Below are 5,883 nucleotides of genomic sequence, written 5' to 3'. Positions count from 1 at the left end.
TAAGATGTTTTGTAATTATTTTCAAATTTTATAACTAATTATATTAGATTTTATTTTATAATATCTAGATTATTGAAATGTTGTCACATAAATAAAAATTATTTTAAATTACTCAAAATATTTTCAAACAATTAATCATTTATTGAATAATAAACAATAATATCTAAATAATAGTTAAATGTTATTATAGTTTTTAAAATAATATAACAATTAATCAACATATCTATCAATATATGTATAGTAAAAATATATCAAATAAAATTTTAAACATCTAAATAATTATTAAGTAGTTATTTTTGATGAGTAGATCTTTTCCATTAATTATAATTTAAAGATACATATTCACAAAAAAAAACTTAAAAATCTAAATAATTATTAAATAGTTATTAGTATTTTAAGGACTTGATGGATAGACTAAAGATTAAATAAAAATTCTGATTTATATTTTTGAAAAAGTAGTGTGAATTCATTCTATATAAACCTCAATAGATTAAATCAAACAAAAACTAGAAAGATAAATTTTAGATATTATAAAGTTAAACAATATGCATTTGAATTTTAAAAAGTATAAAATTTATGATAGGATATAAAACATAATAAATTCTAATAGGTCAAAGTAGTTTTATTTAAGCACTTGTTAAAGAAAAATGATACAATAGTGCTAAGCTTATAGAGAACTAATAAATAAATAAATGACAATAAAATTCTCATTGAAATTGAATGACATTATTAAAAAATAGTTTCAAAATGTTCTATACATTGTATATTGACATATTTTTATATATTTGCAAGTTTGACGTGTGGCTCCTAGATCAATTTTTAATATTTGCAACTTTAATGTGTCATTAAAGAATTCCTAAATAGTCAGTGTAAATGAGTGAAGAGCTTATAGCTAAGGTTTCGCTTATGGGTAGTCACGAATCTCCCTCTAGAGATCTAAAGGACAAAGTGGTAAAAAGTTTCATTTCAAAACACTTGCCCAATATTTGATACGTTCATGATTCACCCAAAAAACACCACTACTACTAGTACTTGTTGTTAAATGTCCTAATCATTATGAAATATCTCAATAATGGTCTACAAATTGACCAATCACCAATCAAAAAAGTTAAATATCCTAATCAACTATTCGTCTATGAATTGGCTATGCAGCTGACAGAATGACTGAATATTGTAATTTATTAATTCTTTGAAATTTACAAAATAATGAATTTTATAATTTTAATTAAATATTAAATAATAAATCAATACCATTCTGTCTGCAGACGCTTCCATTAGTCTATGTGTAATAGCTATACAAAACTATCACCATAAATGGATCCTTATAAGTCTCTTCCCCTACCATTTGGGTTTAAGGGTGATTTGGGCCTTTTAATTATGGACTTCATGGAAACAAATTCTACTCCCTGCATAATACGAATGAACTTTCTTGATTCCAATTGAAATCTTCATTACACTAACTCGATGATCAGCCTTGTTTCTAAGATTAATGGCATCCTCCTATTGTTTTGTTTTACATTTTAGTATCAGTCACATAAGAACTTACATCTATATAGTCTGATTAAGTATTAAAATTTTCGTCATGTACCCAATCCATCAGGAACTATGAATAGTTTTTGTTATTTGATAGGCTTCTTAATCACCAATTTGATTAAGACAAAAGATATTTTAAAGACCTATCATAAGAAGCGCTGAACGTGTTAAAACTTCGTTCATTTACTCTGTCATCTGCAGTTTAACATCGTCCTTTTATTCGAAAATTTCACATGGCGACCCTGTCCGGATTGAGAAAATGATTGTGACATTTTACCGTTAATCCATTAAAAAGGTCTCAAAATCTCTAGAGTAAAAGGTGATAAATTATTCGTGTACTGTACGTCCATAAAAATTGGGCGAATTATTTCACTATTATGAACTGTGAGGAAGCATTCCTCTCGTTGGGTACCCGAGAGATTCGAACCCATGATGATCTCACTTTGATCCCCTTAGCAGAGTTTTCCTCTATAAAGGAAGTAAATTGTTTATTGAGTCATTCAGATCTCTTCAATTCACCAAAAACTGAAAAATGATAGCCCATCTCCATGGCTCTCAAAGCTGCTGTCTTGCTCAACATTCCCCAAATTATCAGAGGAAAGCCTCTCTCTGTTGATGAAATTGCTGAACATATTTCTGCCTCCACAGAAACTAAGGTTGTTCCCCACAAGGAGTACTTGTTTAGGATTCTGAGACTGCTGGCTTCTTGTGGAATTTTCACTGAAGATATGGATGAGCAAAGCAAGCAAATGAAGTATGGGTTAAACAGTGTTTCCAAGCTGCTAGTGAAGGAAGAAGATAGGGATTCTTGTGTTCCATTTGTGCTATTATTTACAGAGAAAGCTTACCAGGATAGTTACCAGTACTTTCAAGATGCTGTCTTGGAAGGATGTCACCCCTATAAAAGTCCATGGCATGAGCCCTTGGGAATATGTGGGCTCAAATGCTGTAACCAACAAGCTTCTTAATGAGGCCATGGCTTGCCATACAAAAGATGTCATGGCTTCTGTAGTAAAGATGTATGATGGATTCAAGAGTGCGAGGAGTGTGGTCGATGTAGCTGGAAGAGTGGGATCTGCATGCATTAACTTGGACATTTCAACTGCACCTCCCATATCAGATGAGTAGTGGACGGCTTAAACATCACACTTTAAGATTTTATCTTTAGATGAAAAACTTAATTTTTAGACTAAAAGTATTAAATAGTCAAAATTGACTTATTTTTCAAGCTTAATTTTTTTCTTAGTGTGTGATTTTTAAGGGTGGCCACTGAACAGTCTCATCTCATTTATATGAACTTCTGCAATAGAACTCATCTAATAATATAGCTTTAGCTTTGACTTGTCTTAGCATTGCAATTGCACCTTTGGTACCAGGAGCGGAGCATGCTTGTGGGAACATGTTTGAGAAAATTCTATTTGAAGACATAATTTTCGTGAAGGTAAAAGATATGTCATTAAGAAAGAATATAATTTTGTCTTTGTTGACTTCTTATCTTTCTTTGCTATAGCAACATTATGCTTGTTAGCAATTCATTTAACAATTATTGTCTTCTTTTGTTGTTTCTTTACTTTATTTGCTACATCAATAATTATGTCTACAAATTAAGAGCTATTGTCATATTTATTGCAGTGTATTTTACATGATTGGAATAATGAGAAGTGTTTAGAACTTTTGAAGAAGATCTATGAAGCAACACCAAAGCATGGGAAGGTCTTAATTGTTGAAGCACTGCTATAGGGTTCTCAAGGAAGAAATCGACTAGGATTATTGTCTGACATACATTTGACCATCTTTACCATGGGTGGAAAGGAGAGAAGTGAGGAAGAATTTAGCCAATTATTTCTCAAGGTAGGGTTTAAGAGTTATAGTACCATGAAACTACCATTTCTCCAAGTACTTATAGAAATATCTAAGTTTTAAAGTATTTGTAGGATATTATAATATTATGTTCTTATTTAAATAATCCTAAAAGGATCCCTCTTCAGACATAGTTTTATCTAAATCTCTAATAATTAGATTTATTAGTGTTGATAGATACTCTTTCTTGATGCAGTATTTCTTTTTCTGCATCCTTTTATGTATCAGGGAATGACCAACTTTTTTGAACCAGTTATTATTAATATAAATATAATATTTCGCCAAAGAAAATAATGTTAAGTTGGAAGAAAATGATATTAAGTTGTAAAAATACATTTCTATATAAAAAATGATTTGATACATTAGATTGAATGTTAATTCTTCTTTATATTTTATTATAATTGTAATGATGAATATTGTAAAGTCCTTATATGATGAATGATTAATATTAAATAGGACTTTTATGATTTATGTTATCCTTTCTTACAAATTCATTGTAGTCTACACAATTACACAATTAATGCGTTTTCACAAATGAAGTCTAAATGTCTGTGTCTGAAAACAATCTTAAGCACTCAGTTGAAATTGCTTGATTTTGGGCTAGAAAACAGAACTTCATGTTTTACGTAAACCATTCTGTCTTTTCTTAAATTAAATCTATTTAGCTAATATCGATCTAGGAAATAATTGCCATTTATCATTCAACTAATTAGTTACATTTAATGCTTCAATATGATAATTCAGCTTAGTTCTCATATAAAATATAGTCACCGGCAGAAATATTTGTATGGCTGATACTGACAGCAAAATCAGTTACTTCTACGTCTATCCTCTCAAAAACCCGACTGATACTATTAAATTTTATTTGTTTTTTGAAAAGATCTGCACTCTTTTCGCTGCGATGTTCAAGTTTATAATCATCGAAATGTTAATAAACTTATGATATATTCCTGGATAGGTAATCATAATCCACCGTAGAACCTTAGAAAGAACCCAATTTCTCGACGCATTTAACAAATTCCAACCCCGTTTTGTTTTTCTAGGATGTTAAAATATGAAAAACACTTTAATCCCATATCAAGCTTTTATATGCCTAACAAACTAAAAATCAGTTCACAACTATTAATTATTGGATTAAGAATTGAAATTGTTAAAGTTTTAAAAGTTATCAATTCACTTTTATTCTCTCAGTAACCTAGCATAGTCTTGAATATTTCCAACAATTGATATCAGAACTTTGTGGTTCTCAGAAGAAAGTTCAACAGCTTGAAGAATAGTCAAGGATATATTATAAAAAATAATCTTTTACTCATTTCATTGATTACTTTTCTAAAATAAAGAGTAAAGTAATATTATGAAATTATGAATAGTGCAGGCTAACAAAATACAGGTACATTCAATCATGATTCCAATAAAATAACTCTTAATGAGGTATGATATAATGAATTAAAAAAGTTAATCCATCTAAATTTATTTCATTCTTCATTAATGAATTAATCATCATGTTTTACGCAATTAAAATTAAAATAACAATTAAGCTCACAACCCAAAATGATCTAGAGACAACACTTATTCACACATTATATATACTTTTAAACTCAAAAATCATAAAGCTATAAAAAACAAAATTTATATGGAAAAGATGTGGAATATCAAAAAAAAGGTGGGAATTCAGGAAGTAGAATTGGAAAACATATGAGTTCTAGTTTATATTGATTCCAATGTGCATATTTGGTGAAAAAATTATCTTACAATGTGCCAGGCATAAAGCCTACCTATTTCTAGTCATATACAATAGAATTACAATAAGTGAGCTTAGAAGCTCGGGTAGTAACTATTGTAGAGAGTTACAACTCTTGTAGGAACTATTGTCAAAATGGTTGAGGTAGAGGAAATGCAAATAATGCTATCATGGACATCTTGAGATAGATTGCAACAAGAATTGATGCTATTTAGATCACCTATAGAATATGAGTACATATTGATGATGTCAATGATCTAGAAGTAGTTGCACCTAACCCTAAACCTAGAGTAGAGAAGGATAAGGAAAGACTCCTGAAATCTTTGAATGGAGACAAATATAGACCTTCTAGTGGTCCTTCTAGTTATTGTGGAAAACTTGATACAAATTCTTTGTTGGATTTGATCACTGATATGGAAAAATACTTTGGTTATGAATGTAACCCTAGTGACATGAAAGTAAGGATGATAGCCACTAAATTGAGAGGTCATTCTTATCTTTGGAGGGAACACTTATAAACTAATAGAAAAAGAAAAAGAAAGAAAAAAAGGTCAAGACTTGGAAGAAAATGATTCCTAAGTTAAAAACTAAATTTCTTCTCATTGATTATCATGTTAACTTTGTTGAGGAGAATAAAAAATTTGAGACAAAAATATATGAATGTGAAGGATTACATGAAGGAATTTTATAATTTGGACATTAAATTTGTACATGTTGACGATGAGGTTCAAAAGTTTGCTGATACCTAA

At 29.4% G+C, this 5,883-nt stretch overlaps 1 pseudogene; it reads left to right on the top strand.

The window, feature by feature from the left end:
- Positions 1-2,081: 2,081 nt before the first annotated feature.
- Positions 2,082-3,456, top strand: LOC149566044 (flavone 3'-O-methyltransferase OMT1-like; annotated as a pseudogene).
- Positions 3,457-5,883: the final 2,427 nt, after the last annotated feature.

The sequence above is a fragment of the Cupressus sempervirens genome, chromosome 3 (genome assembly GCF_028749045.1).
Source record: "Cupressus sempervirens isolate cs-2001-9-10 chromosome 3, ASM2874904v1, whole genome shotgun sequence".
NCBI lineage: Eukaryota > Viridiplantae > Streptophyta > Pinopsida > Cupressales > Cupressaceae > Cupressus > Cupressus sempervirens.
Note: the sequence above shows the minus strand (reverse complement) of the source record. Positions and strands in the feature narration are given on the sequence as shown.